The sequence below is a fragment of the Microcaecilia unicolor genome, chromosome 3 (assembly GCF_901765095.1).
Source record: "Microcaecilia unicolor chromosome 3, aMicUni1.1, whole genome shotgun sequence".
Taxonomy (NCBI): Eukaryota; Metazoa; Chordata; class Amphibia; order Gymnophiona; family Siphonopidae; genus Microcaecilia; species Microcaecilia unicolor.
Genome location: NC_044033.1, coordinates 456108889 through 456131497, shown reverse-complemented (window position 1 = coordinate 456131497; position 22609 = coordinate 456108889). Strand labels below are relative to the sequence as shown.

The following is a 22609-nucleotide window of genomic DNA, read 5'->3' as shown; positions in this document are numbered from 1 at the left end:
AAAATAAATCTTCCCATTCCATGTTGGTTTGCTTTTCTAAGCAAAGAGGTTCTGGAGGCAGGTCCTTTCCCTCCTCCACATACGCCATAGATTTGTTTTTCTCTGAGCAGATATTCTCCCCTCCTTTCTGAGAGCTTTCAAGAGGTCTGCCCTCTCTTCCTCACAGCTGTGAGGAATTATATATTGCTTTCCCAACCAAGGAAATTGGGCTTCTTGACTGCTGCTCCCTCTACTGGTAGCTGGAGTAACTGGCTCCTTTTTCCTGGAGTTACTCTTATTCCTGCTAATGTTAGAAGTCCCATCTGTGTTTTTCGGTCCACCCCTCTCCTTCAGTCTTATAAGGTATTCTGGGTATGGTAGTTCTAGGGTTGGCTGCTTCTCACTAAGGACATGTTTCCCTGCCTTGTCACAATATGTATTAATTAAATGCTGGTACTGGTGTTTAAAAGATGGCAGTGTCCACTGCCTCTGAATGTTACTCGCACTGGGCACTCAAAAATAAGCATTGATTTCCGCACCCTAACTTTGTGCGCCAATCTGGTGTAAATGCTGGTGGCTAAGTTTGGCACACTGACCCATTATTTTGTAACAACATGCACAACTTTTTGGAATGCCCGTGACACAGCTTTTCTGACCTTTACACTGTGTTCCTTGCTGAGTATATTCAGAAAGCTAAACCCAGTATTTTAATTAGCAGAGAGAGAGAGAGAGGACTCCAATTCTTAATCCAAATTCTTCCTTTAATGCAGTTGATCACAAGACAAAAAACAAAAAGCAGATACTTACAGTTGTGATGAGCTGGATCAGGAATTCTGTCTCTATAGAGTGAGTCCCTCCTTCCACAAGAAGGAGGGACTAGCAATGGCCAGCAATGTGAAAATACTATAGGATGAAAATCATCAAGGGTTGGTAAGGGCCTGAGAAGGCAAGTAGCAGTAGCACTGCCTCAACATGGAGAGATTGCAATTCTCTCAACTGGCTGGCTTTCTCAATAAGCTGCCTTCTGGTCTCTTTACTTTATAACAAAAAGGGAAAACCCAGTCAGCCATTTGGTAGCAGGAGGCACCTCTTTCTTCCAGCATGCAAATGGTCAGCCAAGCTAACAAGCAAGATCCCACAAGGCCCTGGGAATAGAGCTCAGGTGCTCAGCAACAGCCAATCACCTAAAGAGTACCAAACTACAGGGACAATGTAATCTGTTACATACAGGTAGCAAGATGTGTTCCCATTCAGATGGGGGCAGACCACTTCCCATCTGGATTGGTAGATAGCACTATTATACTTATCAATCATTTACATTTTAAGCATGGAAGTCCATTTATAACTGGATCTTTGTTGTTTGGCAAACTTCTTGTTGTCTCAGGCTCTATGTCGTCCAGGTGATCTCTTCTTTGTTGTCTCGCAGGACCTGAAATGAGAGAAGGACAACACAACACAAAACAAAACAACATAAAGAGGAGATAAAAAATCTCTGAGAATTTGGAGTGGACAATAGTCAACGGAGTTCATGTCTCTTCATGAGGTATGAACAGCACCACTTCGGTAACTGGTCGGATGAAGTTCTTCGCTGTTCCTTGATTCACAGTCTTCACTTCCGTCTTGTGGACTTTACCATCTTGACTAGGAAGGGTTTTGACGACAAGCCCCAAAGGCCAACTGTTGCTCTGATACAGCTTGAGGTATCCATCATCTTAATAACTTCGATGTGGACTTGGCAAATGCTCATGCTTGTAAATATTACAGCCCAACATTTGCTGTTCGCCCCTTCACACTGAGATATGACTGACAGGGGCCCAAAGACATCTAGCCCTACATAGGTGAATGGTGGTTCAGTACTCAGTCAATCTGCTGGCAAGTGTACCATTTTCTCCTGATACTTGCCACATAGTCTGTGGCACATAACACATATAAATTACAGAGATGATGAAGTTTTGCTCCCACAAGCCCTACACCTGCAGCTAGATGGCTTCTTCTGTACAGTGTCAGCCTTGATGCTTGACCTGCTCATGGTAATGATGCATGTTGGTCACTGTCATACTCTGTACACTTGATGGTGGCTTTGCAATCTTTAGCCATATGACTTGATGAAGAGCAATATCTAAAGCAGATTCTGTATTTTTTTCAACAGTTCTTTGCATTCTTTGAAGAGTTTTTTTCCTAAACCCTCAACATTTTTTGAGAGGATGAGGTGTCGTATCTTGCTAAAGAAATAAGAAGACTGGAAGCGGTGCAAAGAAAAACTACAAAAATGGTATGGGATTTGCATTGCAAACCGTACGAGAGACTTGCCGACCTGAACATGTATACCTTGGAGGAAAGGAGAAACAGGGGTGATATGATACAAACGTTCAAACATTTGAAAGGCATTAATCTGCAAACAAACCTTTTCCGGAGACGGGAAGGTGGTAAAACTAGAGGACATGAATTGAGATTGATGGGGACAGACTCAGGATTAATGTCAGGAAGTACTTTTCATGGAGAGGGTGGTGGATACGTGGAATGCCCTCCCGCGGGAGGTGGTGAAGATGAAAATGGTAATGGAATTCAAACATGCGTGGGATAAACACAAAGGAATCCTGTTTAGAAGGAATAGATCCACAGAATCTTAGCGGAGATTGGGTAGTGACGCCGGTAATTGGGAAGCAAAACCGGTGCTGGGCAGACTTCTATGGTCTACGCCCTGATCGTGACTGAATAGATATGGATGGACCTGTGGGTAAATTTTAAGGGGTTTCGACATTAGCTTCAGAACTTTTAATACAAGAAGAGTGCTGGGCAGACTTCTACGGTATGTGCCCCAAGAATGGCATGGACAAATCAAACTCGGGTATTCATATAAAGTATCACATACCATGTAAAATGATTTTATCTTGTTGGGTAGACTGGATGGACAGTACAGGTCTTTATCTGCCATCATTTACTATGTTATGTATAGGATACTATCAATTTGGATTCTTTACTTTGTCTGTAGTATGAGAACAATTATTTGTGTCAGTGCTGCAGGCACCACCTCTGTCCTATGTACAGCTACAGACATCCTGGTGCCATACTCCTTGGCTAACTGCTAATTTAGGACAAATTAGAAGTCAGCAAGAGGACAAATGATCCCTGTTTCATGGTTGAGATACCTGAAGCAAGCAGGACAGTCATTGAACTGGGTAAACTTTGTGCCCCACAGGTCTTTGCAAGCCAGATACCTTAATAGACCTTCCTTTTTTGAAGTTTCAGGTGCAGACTTGCTCTTTGACTGGTTACTCTATATGGTAACTGACATTTGCAGGGGATTCAGACACTTTCTCTATGAGTTGCTCAATTTCATGCCATTTTTAAACTAATTCAGACAGATGTTCTTGTCTATCTGCAGTATACTTCTGCAAAGCTTTTTCAGTGAGCTTATATTGTCTGTGAGATCTGCTAAGCTCTTCCCTGCCCTCAGGGGTTCCTTTTCCTGTATTTGAGGCATCATCTGCTTTAGCCTGTTCAATTAGCCCACTTATTACTGTATGATCACTTGCCATCATCTACAATTACACTGACAGGAAAACCCTTTTTTTAAAACACTCTGCTCAAGCAGTGTGTAAGCTTTAGCTCTGTGCAGAACTTGTTACTTGTATGTTGCCAGAGCAACAGGAGGGTGCTGCACACAGGATCTACCTAAATGGAACACTTTACAGTTAGCATATGTCAGCTACTGACTTTTCACACAGATCACTTTATCAAACCTTTACAGGGGAGATATGATATAAAATACGCGGAACGGATAGACACTAATCGTTTGTTTACTCTTTTCAAAAATACAAAGGCTAGGGGGCACACAATGAAGTTATGAAGTGGTAAATTTAAAACAAATCAGAGAACATATTTGTTCACTTAATGTGTAATGAAACGCTGGAATTTGTTGCCAGAGAATGTGATAAAAGCAGTTAGCTTAGCAGGGTTTAAAAAAAGGTTTGGATACTTTCCTAAAAGAAAAGTCCATAAGCCATTATTAAGATGTATTTGGGAAAATCTACTGCTTATTTCTAGGGTAAGCAGCATAAAATCAGTTTTACTTTTCTGGGATCTTGAAAGGTACTTGTAACCTGGATTGGCCACTGTTGGAAATAGGATATTGGGTTTGATAGACTTTCGTTCTGTTCCAGTATAGCAACGCTTATCTTCTTATCAGATTACATCTATTGTAGGAATAGAGTCCTTGGGATATAACTAGCCAGCCAGGATTTCAAGATACCCATGCATACAATTGAGGTAGTGCATGCAAATATGTCATGCATATTCATTGTGGACATCCTGAAAACCTGACTGGTAGGTATGTTCTGAGGACTGGATTGAGAACCCCTGCCCTAGAATATATTCATATATCTGTTATTACTTTGCATTTTCCAAAATTACAATACACTTCCAAACCCATTACAGTGCAATACTGAGTTTTCTGCTGCAGGAAAATCTTTGATCTCTTTGTAAGGATCCGTTGTGGATGTATAATAATAATAATAAAAAGTTGACAACAATCAATGTAATGTAATGAATTGATATAGAAACAATACTTTATGCTTTTGAGAAAATTCTTTAAAATATTCCCATAGCACATCAATAATTAATTGTTAACACCTGGCAGATTCCATCTGCAGTGCCCCATCATAACTGGTTAAATGATAGCTGAGTTTATTTAGCATTCTAGTGTGTGATTGTGTGTTCTTGAGTTTCGCTAATAGTATGTAAATTCATGGATATCTACCGTATATATCAACATCAAAAGTCAGGTGTGTCTTTCTTGTCAAAATTTTGGTTCTATGAACATAACTGTTTTAAGATGGTCTTGTAGTTAAATATTTAAAAAATGAGATAATGTAGTCTTATAATATTAATTATGTAGTGCACGGGTTCCCAGGCATGCACTGGGGGAGCTCCAGACAGTCAGGTTTTCAGGATACCCACAAGCAGGGCTTTTTTTTCAGCGGGTACATGGGGTTATTGAGTGCCAGCACTTTTTCCACTGCCTTCTACAATTGACCCATGGCCCCAAGTATTAATGAGAAAGCCTAGACTCTGCCCACCAATTTTGCTTTTCTTAGATTCTTTGGTTGGATGCAGTGAGCTTGGCTATTGTGGAGCAGGCCCCTCAGTGATCACCCCACCCCTGAAGGTTGGCCTTGCATTTGTGAACTGGCACCTTTTGTTGCTAGAAAAAAATACACTTCTGAGAAGTACTGAGAGTAGAGGACATTTCTCTGATGTAGCAAGTCCAGTGACCTCAATTAGGTGCTAACCAGTGGTGTTCCTAGGGGGGCTGACACCTGGGGCGGATCGCCGATGCGCCCTGCCCCCCGGGTGCAGTGCCCTCCCCCGGTGCAGTGCGACCCCCCCCGGCGAAAAGACACCCCCCACCCCGGCAAAAGATCCCCCTCCCCTGGGTGCATGCTGCTGGGGGGGGGGGGGCCACGCGCCGGTCAGCTTCGTTCGTTTCCATGCTCCCTTTGCCCTGGAACAGGTTACTTCCTGTTCCGGGGCAGAGGGAGCATGGAAACGAACGAAGCTGACCGGCGCGCGGCACCCCCCAGCGGTGTGCACCTGGGGCGGATCGCCCCCACCGCCCCCCCTTGGTACGCCACTGGTGCTAACTAAGGTGTGGGGAAGTAGAATATTTGCATAGGTTGCTGAGTTAGCTTTAAACAGCCTGTTTTAAAAAGGCCCCTTAGATCCAACTATATAAAGAGGAAAGGTCCCACTGAACTTTCTTTCTAAGAAGTTCTGAGAGAAGAGGACATTTCTCTGCTGTCTTCTGTTCTTTGGCTGCTGGAGAGGTAGCAAGGCCAGGGACCTCAAATAGGTGCTAACTAAGGTGTGGGGAAGTAGAATATTTGCATAGGTTCCTGAGTTAGCTTCAAAGACCCTGTTTAAAAAAAGGCCTCTTTGATCGGCGGGGCTGGTGGTAGGGAGGCGGGGATAGTGCTGGGAAGACTTATACGGTCTGTGCCAGAGCCGGTGGTGGGAAGCGGGACTGGTGGTTGGGAGGCGGGGATATTGCTGGGCAGACTTGTACGGTCTGTTGCAGAGCTGGTGGTTGGGAGGCATGGCTGGTGGTTGGGAGGCGGGGATAGTGCTGGGCAGACTTATACGGTCTGTGCCCTGAAGAGCACAGGTACAAATCAAAGCAGGGTATACACAAAAAGTAGCACATATGAGTTATCTTGTTGGGCAGACTGGATGGACCGTGCAGGTCTTTTTCTGCCGTCATCTACTATGTTACTATTCAACTATATAAAGAGGAAAGGTCCCACTGAACTTTCTTTCTGAGAAGTTCTGAGAGAAGAGGACATTTCTCTGGTAAGTGAACACTATTTTGCTTTGTGCTTTGGGAACTTAAAGATTGGGGTTTAAAGGAGAAATTGTAGGTTAGTGATAGGCAAAATAAAAATATAAAAAAAGCAAATTTTATCAACTAATCTCCATAGTCTTTTCCCAGTAGTTTTAAAAACTTTGTACCACAGCATTAACAGATAGACTCTAGCAGGCACTGCAGGATCTAGTTTAGTATTAAGGGGGGAATAAAAAAAGAGAGTGAGAGAGAAAAGCAAGCATTATTAGCTAGTTGTCATAGAGGGGCATAATCGAAAGAGGCGCCCAAGTTTTCCTGAGTACGTCCTTGCAGAATGTCCCGGCGAAGGGGCGGGGAAACCCGTATTATCGAAACAAGATGGGCGTCCATCTTTCGTTTCAATAATACGGTCGGGGACGCCCAAACCTTGAAATTTAGGTCGTCCTTAGATTTGCTCGTTTCTGATTTTCGGCGATAATGGAAACTAAGGATGCCCATCTCAGAAACGACCAAATGCAAACCCTTTGGTCGTGGGAGGAGCCAGCATTCGTAGTGCACTGGTCCCCCTGACATGCCAGGACACCAACCGGGCACTCTAGGAGGCACTGCAGTGGACTTCAGAAAAAGCTCCCAGGTACATAGCTCCCTTACCTTGTGTGCAGAGCCCCCCAACCCTCCCCCCCAAACCCACTACCCACAACTGTACCACCATAGTCCTTATGGGTAAAGGGGGGCACCAACATATAGGTACAGTGGGTTTCTGGTGGGTTTTGAAAGGCTCGCATTTACCACCACGTGTAACAGGTAGAGGGGGGTGGGCCTGGGTCCGCCTGTCTGAAGTGCACTGCACCCACTAAAACTGCTCCAGGGACCTGCATACTGCTGTCATGGAGCTTGGTATGACATTTGAAGCTGGCAAAAAAAATTATTCTTTTTTTTTAGGGTGGGAGGGGGTTGGTGACCACTGGGGGAGTAAGGGGAGGTCATCCCCGATTCCCTCTGGTGGTCATCTGATCAGTGTGGGTACCTTTTTGAGGCTTGGTTGTGAAAATAAATGGACCAAGTAAAGTCAACCAAATGCTCATCAGGGATGCCCTTCTTTTTTCCTTTATCGGCCAAGGACGCCCATCTCTTAAGCACGCCCCACTCCCACCTTCGCTATACTGCTGGCACGCCTCCGGGAACTTTGGTCATCCTCGCGACGGACTGCATTTGGGGATGCCCAAAATCGGCTTTCAATTATGCCGATTTGGGCGACCCTGAGAGAAGGATGCCCATCTCCCGATTTGTGTCGAAAGATGGGTGTCCTTCTCTTTCGAAAATGCCCCTGATAGTCTGAAAATCACCCACCTACTAAAGGTTGTCCGGTAGGGCATTTGGAAATTGGAAGCTAAGAGATGCAGTAGGTCTTTAAACTCTACATTCTAGATCACCTGCGGGGGCTGGCCATCCAGTGTAATCATTGGCCCCTATGCATTGTGTTATGACCTTTAATGCTGTCTGTCACTTGCCCGTGGACAGTGATGCTGAACAGTACTCCATGTCCTCTATGGTGAATTGCTTAGATGGGCATTGGGGCTGCTTGCCTACTATCTCACTAGGGAAAGTGGCTAAGGACTCAGTTTGAGAGACAGATAAACTGTTTTCTGTAGCTTTTATGCTGGTGCTATTTGAACTACAGGATGGAGTCCTCAGCCTAGAATCAGCCACCTTCCTTTAAACTAGCTCTGAAGGGTCCTATTGGTGCAAATGATGCAACATGCCTCTGTTTGAAAGATGGCCTATTAGCTTTCCTCTACCAATGGCCTTCTGACAGTAATGCATTCTGAGAATCACTGAGCCTCAATCACTTTAAAATGCCTCCATACTTCTGATTTTTAGGGGATCCCTTTTGTGCTAGGGTTTGGAGAGTTTGAGAGGAAGAATTGTGCTTATCGTTCAGGTGCTCAAAATCACCTAAAAATCAGAAAACTTTGAGCTTCAGAGCTTAGGGAATCTTTTACTAAAGCTTAGCTCGAGTTATCTGCAGCAGGGCCCTTAGTTCCATGTGGATATGCAGTTTTACAAAATCTGCTACTTATCCTTGTAAGTGGCACCACTAAGATATATAACTAGCAAAAATCACAGCTTTGATGTGCAGTGCTACCTACATATGTAAAGCTGCTCTTTTTTGCTTTCGTAAGGAGGTCTTTTACGAAGCACCGGCAAGCCCAATGCGGGCTTACCGCTCGCTAATCCAGAATGACCGCTGGGCTACCGCAGTAGCCTGGCGATAGTTCCCACCCCCAGCGGGCACCACTTCCTGAGCCGGTACATCAAGCTCCATCTCTGACCGTCTTCAAATCTAAGCTAAAAGCCCACCTTTTTGATGCTGCTTTTAACTCCTAACCCTTGTTCACTTGTTCAGAACCCTTATTTCATCATCCTCACTTTAATATTCCCTTATCTCTTGTTTGTCCTGTTTGTCTGTCCTAATTAGATTGTAAGCTCTGTCGAGCAGGGACTGTCTCTTCATGTTCAAGTGTACAGCGCTGCGTACGTCTAGTAGCACTATAGAAATGATAAATAGTAGTAGTAGTGCAAAAATATTTACATTTTTGTAGCACTGGTGTTTACCCGGCAGTAATCGGGCAGTGCCACTCGCTGCCTGGTTACCACCGGGTTAGCACAGGAGCCCTTACCGCCACCTCAATAGGTGGTGGTAAGTGCTCCCCCTGAACTAGCCGCACGGGCATGACCGTTTCTTTAAAAAAAAGAAAAAGACAGCCTTTTACCTCCTGTGGCGGTAAAAGGGGTCTCAGCGCATGTGAAAAACACACGCTGATGCCAGCACAGGCCCCCTTTTACCGCAGCTTGTTAAAAGAACCCCTAAATGACTTCTTCGGATGTGCGTTCCACCAAATACCCATTCTTTTTCGGTATTCTCTCTCTTTTTTTAATAGTAGGAGCTTTTCTAACTACTCTTTTTATACAAAGTTATCCTCAACGCATGTTAATGTGCATTAATGTGTTCCCTAAAGAAGCTTTAAAGTCTGTAATTTAACATGCAGGGCACAATCCAATAAGTACTTTTATATATTAGTATTAACATTCATATATTCAGGCAGATCTGTGTACAGTCTGTCGCAGAATGCTTCGGGATACTCAGGATATTAAAAGCTCTGGAAAACAGCTAATGTTAAGTTGGGCTACATGAAAGTTAAATTGAACAATTCATGTCAGCAACAATGCCAACATAAGCAAAACAGCTTGCAGCAACTAGCCCAAAACTTTCTGTGCCATCTTTCTCTTAGATATGCAAACAAGTTCCCCTTCCAAAGGCATTTACGTTTGATACATGGCTGCCACTTAACATTATTATTATTTTCAAAATTTTAAACATCCTCAAGCAATTGGACTGAAGACACAATCTTTTAAGAAGTGGTAAACCATGTCTAACATTGGCACTGCAGAAGCAGTTTTAGAGACTTCCTGTGCATTGGAGACTTGCATAAATGACTCCCTGTACTGAAGGAAGAAAACAGGCATCTTCGTTAACTATTAATAAAACCACCTGCTGCAGGGCACTGTGGCATGGAACTGTGCATAGTGATGAGATCCCACAATCCATCAGTAGCAAATTTCTCAAGCTGCATATTATATATATTATATTATATTACACTACTTAATATACCAGCACTAAATTATGAGATTGGAGACAGTAAATCAGATCAATTGATGAGTTTTAATGTGTATAATTGATGCAAACTATCCATATACCCTCTTTCATACCCTCTTTGAGGTACTCAGCTTATTGGTTTAATATGTCATATATGCTCTGCTTCTTTTTGGGTATTGACCTACAATTTAGAATAGAACTATTTTGTTAAAGCTATATATCTGACATGATATGATCAAGTTATCTTTTATAAATTACAGTGAGGGTGGTGTTGCATAAGGAGTCTAAAGCTGACAACCTGATACATTCAGCTTTTTAGTAACTGAAATCTTGTTGTAAATGAGACTGAAACATAAATTGTACTTAATGGATCTATTGTTGTGGAAAGACAGGGGAATATGGACACATATGAAGGAATTGCCCTTCCACAACACATAAAAATATCATTATTCCTGGTTCACTGTTAAAACAATAATTGTTTTGTATAATTACAAATTGTGGCAATAAAAAAACAGCGGATCAAACTCAAGTCCTTAAGTTTCAGAAGTTTATTCACTGCAACAACCACCAGTAAAACACCTGTTTTATTATTGCCACATTGGATTTTTCGAATCACCTGCCCTCTTGTTTCCTTGGACAATTACAAATTGAGGCCCTTATTTTAGAAGCATCCCCAAGTGCATGTAAACAGCAATATTTTACCCATATATAGAAGCCTTACTCCTAGTGGTAATACCATGATATTACCACAAGAGATTGGTAGTCATTTTGAGGGCCAGCATCCCTTCAATCCCATAGGCCCCATGAATTACTCAATAAGCCCAGGGGATGGATCAGGAGTGGGGGGGGGGGGGGGGGGGGGGGGGGTGGTGTTGGAACTGCAGAGGGAAGGAGGAAGGATTAAGGCCTTGGAGGGTAAGTACAACAAAGCAGGTGCTTTCCTACCACATGGGGGATCAAATGGGGGTATATCAGAGGGACTCCCTTGTTAAAGGGGTTGCTGTTGAGAAGGGTTGTCGTAGAGGGGGTACATAAGTACATAAGTAGTGCCATACTGGGAAAGACCAAAGGTCCATCTAGCCCAGCATCCTGTCACCGACAGTGGCCAATCCAGGTCAAGGGCACCTGGCACGCTCCCCAAACGTAAAAACATTCCAGACAGTTGTACAGATTTTATAAAGCTGCTTCAACATATTTGTGGGGGCAGGGTTTTAGGGACTATGTTTGCTTTCCTCATATGCAACTTTGTCAAATTGCTGCTCCATTTGGATGGGATGTGCACACCTGCCCCAAGATGCTCAACATTTTGCAGATCCTCTTGTAAAATAGTGTGGGAATGTTACACATCCTGACTTGGACATATGCATTCCCCTCTCCACGTCCTTTCTAAGACCAAAATTAGATGGCTTTGAGGTAATTATCTATATTCTTATCCTATGAATTTCCAATACTATGGTTAAATCATTCCTATCATAGACAGCAGAATAGGGTGGGCCACTGGAGCCACGGTCCCACCGATTATTTTACCCAAGACAGCACTGGCAGCTAGAGTGCTTGGAGATGGTGCTGGAGATTTGTTTGTAGGACCCCAAACAATCAAAAATCTGGTTTTCTGCCTCTGTTCACAATCAAAATAATATTACTAGAAGTCCAACTGAGATGTCCAATAGCCAGGTGACTTTTTATTAAATCTTAGCATAGCATTTTGACTGTAGAGAGATCAAGGTGTCCTTTTACTAAGCCGCGATAGGCGCCTATGCACGCCCAACGCATGCCAATTTGGAGTTACCACCCAGCTACCATGTGGCCCTTGCGGTAATTTCATTTTTGATGTGCATCCGCTATGCGTGTCTGAAAAATAATCTTTATTTTCTGATGCACATCATCTATGTGTGTCAAGTGGCATTCTACACGTAGATCATTACCTCCCGGTTAATACATGAGACTTTACTGCTAAGTCAATGGCTGTCGGTAAGGTCTGAAACCCAAAATGGACGCACAGCAATTTTTATTTTGCCGCACGTCCATTTTCGGCAAAAATTTTGAAAAGGCATTTTTTTGCAGGCGCGCTGAAAAATGGATCTGCGCGCACCCAAAACCCACACCTACACTACCGCAGGCCATTTGTCAGCACATCTTAGTAAAAGGACCCCTAAGAATGTTGCCTAAACAGTGTATTGTCTAAAACCATTGCTATATTTGCTTACCTCCTTTCTTACCAAAACAACCCAGACTGTTTTGCAAATTGGTAAGAACTTCAACCACAAGTTTCTGGATTACAGGGGATTGGTGATACTACAGCTACTTTTTAAAGATTATTTAAGCAAGAGAACTTGCCGAGAAAAGACAACTGCATTTCAAAACCATATCAAACTATTATACTATTAGAAAAGGAAAAGAAAAACTGAGATGCAATCAAAATTAGAACACAAAAAACAATGAAGGAAGGAGAAACAGGATCAGGGAGTAAATGAGGCAAGCACAAACAGAAGCAAATGGCTTAGGGGTATGTTTACTAAGGTGCGCTAGCATTTTTAATGTACCTTTAAAGTTAAGGCGCGTTAAACGCTAAACGTTAACATGCCTATACATTTCTATGGGCATTTTAGCGTTTATTGCGCATTAATCATTAACACGCGTAAAAATGCTAAGGCGCCTATAGCACACCTTAGTAAACATAGGCGTTAGTGTGAAAAACCCAGCAAATGGGAAAACATATTATTTATGTAACAGCCTTCACATCACACATCAATGAAGAAGAATTGCTTATTATCGCCCTCCAGTGTTTGGAAGATGGTATTACAGTTAAAAGTATTTTCTAGTCACAGTTTTGGGTTTCCTTATTAAACAACCACTTAAGGGTGCCACAAAGAAAAATATTGAGTGTTAAGTGCATTAAACAGTTCCTGAACCTTTTACAGTATTAAATCAGTAGTCAGTAAACACTGAGCCAGTTTCACAATTATTAAAAAGCCTTATTGCACCAGAACCATTTCAATATATAGAGATCCAAGAATCCACAAACTAGAAGAAGCTTTCTGCATCAGACAGGTGATATTTATTGTGGATATAAATTTCATGCCTAAAAAGCACGTTTTCAATGTCTAATTAAAAAAAAAATAATTGCTAAGGTTGTTCAATGTCACTGCAAGCTTTACTAAATATTGCATACAATTGATAGTGAATTTTCTCCAAATCATAAGTATGTGTAGGTTATTTGCTCTGTCTCTTACAGGGATTAGCAATTATGTGGACTATTCCCCCATCCCCCACAAGAAAATATCAAACAAATAGAATAGGCAGCCTAATCCAATGAAATTGCTAAGCACTTGCCTTTCAGGTAATTTTTAGTCCTTGAGCTGGAATTCCTCTACCTTTCATAAAAGAATTGTTGCTGAGAAATCTCATAATTTGTATGTCTTTGTTTGCACATTGATTATCCTTACCCCATTATATTTTAAATGCTTTGTAAACCATTTAGATGTTAACTAAATAGGTGGTATAGCAAACAAAATTGAACTTGATCTTATGGTCATTGATATATAAAGCTGTCTAGACACTGATGTCTTTTAGTTGAATGAATGTATATGATTTGTTGATTAATATGATAGTAACATAGTAAATGACGGCAGATAAAGAGCTGTTGTTTTTAATATAATTTATGGTTTTTATTCTAGTCTGTTTTGTTATTGTTTTATTATTTATGTATTTATTCATTAATCGATGGAACTGTGTTTTTATTTATTTAATTTTTGTGTTGGATATAGTTTGCCTTCTGCTCTTGTTTGCTGTTGCTACTTGTATAGTACGGTTGGGCCTTATACAAAAAGGCCAATTTTACATAGCACTTTGAGGTAGGAATTGAGATATCCAGGATGGGACGTGCACAATTCGCCCAATATTTTACAAAACACTCTGCCAAACGTGAAGTGTTTTGTACAATACTATAATGACATGCAAGAGAGCGTGTGTATTTGGTGACATGTCCAGAGGGAGAAGTGATATTAAAAAGCTCCACATAAGAAAAAACGAGCGCCCTGCTCTCCTTCAATTGTGTGTAGGAGCAGCTTTTTTAAAATTACTAAGCTGCAGTAAAAAGGGGGACTACACTGGCATCAGTGCGTGTTTTTGATGTGCGCTGAGGCCCCCTTTTACGCAGCAGGTAAATGGCTGTCTTTTTTTTTTTAAGAAATGGCCATCTGGCAAGTGAAGCACTTGCCACACGGTCATTTTGGGTGGGAGGATTATGGGCTCCTGTGCTAACCTGACGGTAGCTGGGCAGCATGCAGCACTGTCCAATCACCACCAGGTAAAGACTGGCGCTAAAAAATAAAAATATTTTTGTAGCAACGGAAGTGGCATGCACTGGGGGTGGGAACTACTGCCGAGCTGCTGTGGTAGTACAGCAGTAGTTCCGGATTAGTGAGTGGTAAACCCACATTGGGCATATGGCTGCTTTGTAAAAGACCCCCTGTGCTTCCTAATCCCGCTTCTGTTCTCCTATTGCTCCTGCCCCTAGTCTACTACTACTATAAATCATTTCTATAGCGCTACCAGTCGTACGCAGCACTTCACAATTGAACATGAAGAAAAGACAGTCCTTGCTGAAAAGAGCTTACAATCTAAATCAGGACAGACAGGACCAACAAGGGATAAGGGTAGGACAGACAGAAGGACACATAGTCTGGTCAACCCTTCCCACTGCTCCACTGCTCCACTTTCTTTTTGTCTACAAATTAAGCCGAACTTGTAGTGCACACAGTGCTGCAAACATTATCAAGAAGACTGTAATAAAAATCATGTTATCCCAATGGAGAGAGGTAAATATTGGACTATCTCAAGAGTCTGTACTGAGACCAGTGTTGTATAACTCATACATTAATAATCCAGAAATGGGACTAATAAATGAGGTGATCAAATCTGTCAATGGCACATAATTATTAAAAGTACTTAAAATATGAGTAGCATGTGAGTCATTGCAAGATTGCCTTTGGAGAGCTGGGAACTAAATGGCAAATGAAATTTAATATGGACGAGTGCAAAGTGGTAAACAGCGAGAAAAATAATCCTAGCTACATATGCATAGTGCTAGTACAGTAGTAGAAAATATCACTCAAAAGAGACCTTGGACTCACTGTGGACCACACATTGAAATCCTTACCTCAGCATGCAGCAGCAGCAGCCATCAAAGCAAATAAAATATTAAGAATTATTTGAAAAGGGATAGAACACATCATAATGCCTCTGTTTGGATTTGTGCTGTGATCTTATCTTGAGTAAAGTTTGCAGTTCTGATTATCCAGTCTCAAAAAGGAAATAGCAGAACTATAAAAGAAAGATAAACAGCAAAAATGAAAAAAGGGTATGGGATGGATCCCTTAGGAAGACAGGCTTAACAGATTAGCAAAGATGCTTACCTGTAAAAGCTGCTCTCCATAGACAGCTGGAATAATCAGACATATAAGTGGCTAACATTTTCTTCAAGTACATGCTTTGAGCACGTATAGCCATGCATAGCATTCTCCTCAGTCTCCTTTTTAGTTACACAGCTCAGGAAGTGGTAAAACTACTTCCTGCTTTCTATGTAGTAGAACATCTGTTACAGGACAACAACTTTGCTTTCTTCATAAATAAACAGGAATGAATCAGGCATACAACTGCAAGACTGACATAATTAGCATATGAAGGCTAATGATCAGCCTAGTGAATGCTTTACATGCAATCTTTGGTACTGTTATGGCCATGCCATCTGCAAGAGAGTTTTGTGCACATGAAAACTGCATGCAAGGAATTGCTTAGACATCAATGCAGTGTTCATTTAAATCCAGTGGTAATGAGGGTAATAGCTGGTAAACCTGGAAGCAAAGAAAAATGCAAAAGACCCAAAGGCTGAGCACGGTTTTCTAATACTGCAGCCAGGGGCGTATCTGAACTTCAACGGTAGGGGGGGCCAGAGCCGAGGAGAGGGGGCACATTTTAGCCCCCCCCCGGCTCCGCTGACCCCCCCTGCTGAAGACGAAGATGATGCCAATGACGCCACCACCACCCCCTGCCCGCCCGCCTACTTTAAACCCCCCTCTCGTGGAAGACAGCTCCAACTACTTTGAACCCCCCCTCCTCTCGTCGTCACTCCGCCGTCGCACCTCACCTCCCTTTGCTGGCGGGGGTTGGCCCGCCAGCCGAAGTCTCCGTCCTTCCTTCCTTCCTTCCTTTGGTCACTCCGCCGTTGCGCCTCACCTCCCTTTGCTGGTGGGGGACCCCAACCCCCGCCAGCCGAAGTCTCCGTCCTTCCTTCGTTTGGGTTTGGTGGTTTATGACGTCCTGCAGCTGCTGCTGGTTGTGGTGATTCCCATATATGGTCTGTAGCCCCGCCCAGCGCATCCCAGGATGCACTGGGAGGGGCTGGGTGCCACCATTTTGCGGCGGCGTCAACCCAAGGAAGAGGAGGGAGGCAGGCTACCTCCCTCCTCCAACTAAGGTAGGGGGGCCGGGAGGGGGTTCTTTTTAACAGACACTTTTTAAGTGGCCACTGGACCACCAGGGACCATTTTCTGGGGGGTTTGCAATATTATATAAGTAAGATTGATGATCTATTGGCAGATAATCAATTTGGTTTTTGCAGAGGTTTCAGCACTGAAACACTTTTAGAACCTCTTCTGGTAGAACTTAGACCTTTTGTCCCTGAGGCAGCAATTATTACTGTTGGAACTGGATCTTACACCAGCATTTGATTTGGTGGATCATGATTGGCTGCTATTTAAATTGGATCAAATTGGGATCTTGGGGAACGTTCTTAATTGGTTTTGTGGGTTTTAAACCAGTCATGTTTATAAGGTGAAAATGTTGAGTGAGGTCATTGCTTCCTGGTGGGTTACTTGTGGGGTTCTCCAAGAGTGCCCCCCATTATCCCCAATTCTTTTAAATTTGATGATGTATACCTTTGGTTGTGCCCTTTTAGACTTGGGATTCACTATTTTATATATGCAGATGATATCACCCTCTTGATCCCTGTTTCCTCTACTTGGGAGAATGCATTGGACATGGTTTGACACTCTTTCTCAATGGTGGAGGATTGGGTGCAGTAACATTGTATTGAATGTGCAGAAAACAAAGGTGTATTTGTTGAAGCCTCCTGTGATGAGTATGGGTAACTGTCTTACATTTCAGAATACAACTTTCCATTTTGAAGACTCTTTACATTTATTAGAGGTGATTTTGGACCCATTTTTGGAAAGTTAATGCATTGGCATAGAAAGTTTTTATACTTTAAGGTGGCTCAGGAGTGTTCAGAATTTTTTTTTATTTTACCTGATCATTTCTGGTATTGAGCATGCCTGCTTTGGATTATTGTAATCTGGATTTGACTGGTTGTTCAACTAAGTTAGACAGGCATTTCCAAATGATATAAGATAGTGTGTCCAGGCTGATTTTTCATGCAAAGAAGTTTGATAGGGTTATCACTTGTTTATTTTAAAGTTTGTTCTTTAGTTCTTTTAAATCTCTTTTTGGACAGGCTCCTTGGTATGTTATTCATCTTGTTTTGTTCTCTGAGGGGAATAGATGGGTGCAAACTACTAATTAGCTGATTTTACACTTTCCTTTTGTTCTTCGTATTAAGTATGAACAGTTTGTTTCTTTGAGATTTACTTATTAAGCAGCTTTTATGTGGACTTATTTTTCTTTAGATGTTAGATCGGAAAGGTGTCACCTGTGCTTCTGCAAGAAACTGAAATCTTACTTGTTTAAAAAAATTTTATTGGCCTGTTGGAACGTGTTTGTTGTTTGCATTGCATGGTAGCTCCTAGTTATGGCTAGTTCTTTTTATGATGTGATCCACCTATAAGCACCAGTATTAGTATAGTGTGAAATATAATAATAAAGATTGTATTGTATTGTTTGCTATTAGCATTTGTGCATTCACATACTTGTTGTTGATGAGGCGGTACGCACATTGATTCTAAGTAACAACAGCAGTAAGTACCGTATGCACTGTTCCCTCTAAGCTGAGCCGGAGTCCTCCAACTGCATTGCTGACAGTAGAGGGCGGTGCTTCAATGTTGTGTTTTCAATTGCTAGGTTCCCTGAAGTCCTGCAAAGCTTGCCTGCCCCTCACTATTGAAATTGTGATAGTGAAATAGAACCCCCCCACTGGAAGCACTATAGGTGGAGAAATCCCACTCAGCTTAGAGGGAACAGTGACCATACGGTAATTGTAGTGTGCATTCCATGCCCATTCTCACCCTCATAACTCTCCGAGTTCCCACACCCTGACAAAGCTTGAAGTTAACTTTATGCATTAACTGCTTAACACATTTTCGTAAATTTACCTCAATAATGCTTATGGACAAAGATATTTAGACATATGCTCAGTATCCCACCAAATTCCATTTAGGTTTAAGGAACCTATAAATTTGTTTTTCACAATCTACAGGCAATCTTTAAATAAAATATTTCCTGAGATTTTTTTTCAGTTTCTCCACATCATCACCCTTGAAAACCATTTCTGGTACAGTTAGATCTCTTACATCTGCTTTGGTATTTACTGACGAAGACGGAAAAGATCTTCCTGTAACAGAAATGGTCTTCAAGAGTGACAATGCAGAGGAACTGAAAGAAATCTCGATGAACTGGAAAATGTACTGAGCTAAATCAACAAATTAAAAAATAGTAAATTACCTGGACCAGATGGTATAAATCCCAGAGTACTGAAAGAACTCAAACATGAAGTTGATCTGCTGTTAGTGATCTGTAACCTGCCATTAAAATTGTCCACAAGTACCTGAAGATTGGAAGGCCGCCAATGTAACACCAATTTTCAAAAAGGATTTGGAGGTGATCGGGGAAATTATAGACTGGTAAGCCTGACATCAATGCTAAGCAAAATAGTGGAAACTATTATAAAGAATAAAATTACTGAACACATAGACAAACATCATTTAATGGGATAGAGTCATCATGGATTCAGCCAAGGGAAGTTTTGCCTCACCAATTTGCTTTATTTTTTTGAAACAATGAATAAACATGTGGATAATGGTGAGCCAGTTGATGTAGTGTATCTAGATTTTCTGAAAAGTTTTGACAAAGTCCCTCATGAGAGACTCATGAGGAAATTAAAAACTCATGGGATAGGAATCAATGTTCTGTTGTGGATTAGGAACTGGTTAATGGATAGAAAACAGAAGGTAGTGTTAAATGGCTATTTCTTTCAGTGGAGGAGGGTGAATAGTAAAGTGCCCCAGGGATTTGTACTGGGGCCGGTTCTATTAACATATTTATAAATGATCTAGAAATGGGAATGACGAGTGAGGTGATTAATTTTGCAGATGACACAAAGCTTTTCAAAGTTGCTAAATCACATTGCAGACTGTGAAAAATTGTAGAAACAGCTCAGGAAATTGGAAGACTGAGCATCCAAATGGCAGATGAAATGTAATGTGGACAAATGCAAAGTGATGCACATTGGGAAGAATAATCTAAATCATAGTTACCTGATGTTAGATTCCACCTGAAGAGTCAGCACCCAAGAAAAAGATCTTGGTATTATCATGGATAATACCCTGAAATCTTCAACCCAGTATGTGGTGGCAACCAAAAATGCAAACAGATGCTAGGAATGATTAAGAAACGGATAGAAAATAAGACAAAGAATACTATAATGCCTCTATATCACTACATGGTGCAACCTCACCTTGAGTATTGTGTGCAATTCTGGTCACAATAAATCTAGGGTAAAGGGTCAAGGATTTCATATACTGCCTTTCTGTGGGTAGAACCAAAGTGGTTTACATATATTATATGCAGGTACTTTCCTGGGCTCACAATCTAAGTTTTTGTATCTGGGGCAGTGAAGGGTTAAGTGACTTTCCCAGGGTCACAAGGTGCTGCAATGGGAATTGAACCCAGTTCCCCAGGTTCTAACCCACTGGTATCTATTAGTCTACTCCTCCACTATAGCTCAAAAAAGATATAGCGGAATTAGAAAAGGTTCAAAGCAGAGCAACCAAAATGATTAAGGGGAAGTAACTCCTCTCATATGAGGAAAGGCTTAAGAGGTTAGGGATCTTCAGCTGGGAAAAGAGAAGCTGAGGGGGGATATGATAGAGGTCTACAAAATCCTGAGTAGTGTAGAATGGTTAAAAGTGAATCGATTTTTCACTGTTTCAAAAAGTACAAAGACGTGGGGACACTCAATGAAATTATATGGAAATACTTTTAAAACAAATAGGAGGAAATATTTTTTCACTCAAAGAATAGTTAAGCTCTGGAACTTGTTGCCAGAGGATGAGGTAACAGCGGTTAGTACATCTGAATTTAAAAAAGGTTTGGACAAGTTCCTGGAGAAAAAGTCCATAGTTTGTTACTGAGATATACATGAGGGATTGGTAGCATGAAATGTTGCTACTAATTGGGTTTCTGCCAGGTACTTGTGAATTGGATTGGCCACTGCTGGAAGCAGAAAAAAGGGCAAGATGGACCATTGGTCTACCCCAGTATGACTATTTTTATGTTCGTCTAATAGAATGTTTTCTAGATTCCTTTTTGAATAGAAACTGCAATATTTTTTTCTAAGCATACTAGAAATGTATTATTATACACTGCCACATATTGAAAGATTAACTTTTTCCTTTTATTAATTAGAAAAAAAAATAAAATATTTTAAAATTACTAATACAGGTAAAGAATGTTTATATCATACAAGTTATCTGGAAATAAATCTAAAAAGACAACAGTAGTTATCAAAGAAATGTATATCTAATATTTTCTATTCTAAAGCTCTTGTCTGCTATGTTAAAAAAAGATTATGTATTGATATTTCTTCTTTTCCCTAAAATGTTGGCAAATGTTACTATGCTGAAACTCTATGTTAAGCGCTTTAGAAAGGGCAATCAATTGTGTGTAACCATTCACATTTCACTTAATTTTATTCAGTAAGCAATCCTTCTTTAAATTTTGAACTATTGTAACCTAAATGTCTTCCATGTCAATGCTCAGGTTAACTAATGACGTCCATTTCCCAGCCAATGCTTATTTACCACTTTTCCCCAGCAAAACATTATATGGGTATGACCCATGCTTGATTTCCATATCAATTAATTTATTTAGTATGTTTGACTGTTCTGCTGGAAAATTAGAAATTATATTCTAAAGGAAATGAGATGACTGGAAGTAAGGGGGAAAGTCTTTCAGAGGTAATTTTCACTTATTTCAAATTGAATACGAGATAGAGCTTATACCTCAGATGTTATATTTGATACTGTATATTATTGGCATTTTTAAATTCATAGGTTAAACAATATTATATATGATGTCTCTCTACAACCTGATTGAAATCTAGGATTGGGGTCAGTAAGAGAGAAAGAGTAACCTTCGTAACTACATGGGGCCCATATCACAAGAAACCTAGCAGGTCTTCTTGAAGATGAAAGAAACGTGGCCTGGTCCCAGGCTACCTAGCCTCAATGTGAAGATCTTTAGAGGACATACATAAGAGTGAAAATCCATATAAGGACTGTGAACTAGGTCATTCTTGCAGGTGTGTGGTTGCTCAATGCAATCCTTCAACATAGGCTTCCTATTAGCAAATATACTTGTGGAAGAGTTATGGTCACTATCCTGCTTATAATCGAACAAGAAAAACGCCCAAGTTCCGACCTAAATCGGGAGATGGACGTTTATCTCACAAAAACGAATAACACGGTATAATTGAAAGCCGAACTTGGACGTTTTCAACTGCACTCCATCGCGGAAGCGTACAAAGTTGACGGGGGCATGTCGGAGGCGTGGTGAAGGCAGGACTGGGGCATGGTTATCACCCGAACAGAGATGGGCGCCTTTCGCTGATAATGGAAAAAAGTATGCGTTTGTAGTTAGAATTTAGGGCACTTTTCCTGGACCCTGTTGTTTCACGAATAAGGCCCCAAAAAGTGCCCTAAATGACCAGATTACCACCCGAGGGAATCGGGGATGACCTCGCCTGACTCCCCCAGTGGTCACTAACCCCCTCCCACCACAAAAAATGATGTTTCACAACTTTTTATTTTCACCCTCAAATGTCATACCCACCTCCCTGGCAGCAGTATGCAGGTCCCTGGAGCAGTTGTTAGGGGGTGCAGTGGACTTCAGGCAGGTGGACCCAGGCCCATCCCCCCCACCTGTTACAATTGTGCTGCTTAATGCTTAGTCGTCCAACCCCCCCCCCAAACCAACTGTACCCACATGTAGGTGCCCCCCTTCACCCCTTAGGGCTATAGTAATGGTGTAGACTTGTGGGCAGTGGGTTTTGAGGGGAATTTGTGGGGCTCAACACACAAGGGAAGGGTGCTATGCACCTGGGAGCTCTTTAACCTTTTTTTTTGTTTTTGTAAAAGTGCCCCCTAGGGTGCCCGGTTGGTGTCCTGGCATGTGAGGGGGACCAGTGCACTATGAATCCTGGCCCCTCCCACGAACAAATGCCTTGGATTTATTCGTTTTTGAGTCGGGCGCTTTCATTTTCCATTATCGCTGAAAAACAAAAATGCCCAGCTCACAAGCTGTCGAATAAAACATGGACGTCTATTTTTTTCGAAAATACGGTTCGGTCCGCCCCTTCACGGACCCGTTCTCGGAGATAAACGCCCATGGAGATAGACATT

The 22609-nt window shown here is 41.7% G+C and overlaps 1 long non-coding RNA gene across 1 annotated transcript; it reads left to right on the top strand.

The window, feature by feature from the left end:
• Positions 1-4073: 4073 nt before the first annotated feature.
• LOC115465208 lies at positions 4074-20489 on the top strand. The gene is made up of 3 exons (XR_003941359.1): positions 4074-4115; positions 10892-10896; positions 20447-20489. It is a non-coding gene; the product is annotated as an uncharacterized LOC115465208 (long non-coding RNA).
• Positions 20490-22609: the final 2120 nt, after the last annotated feature.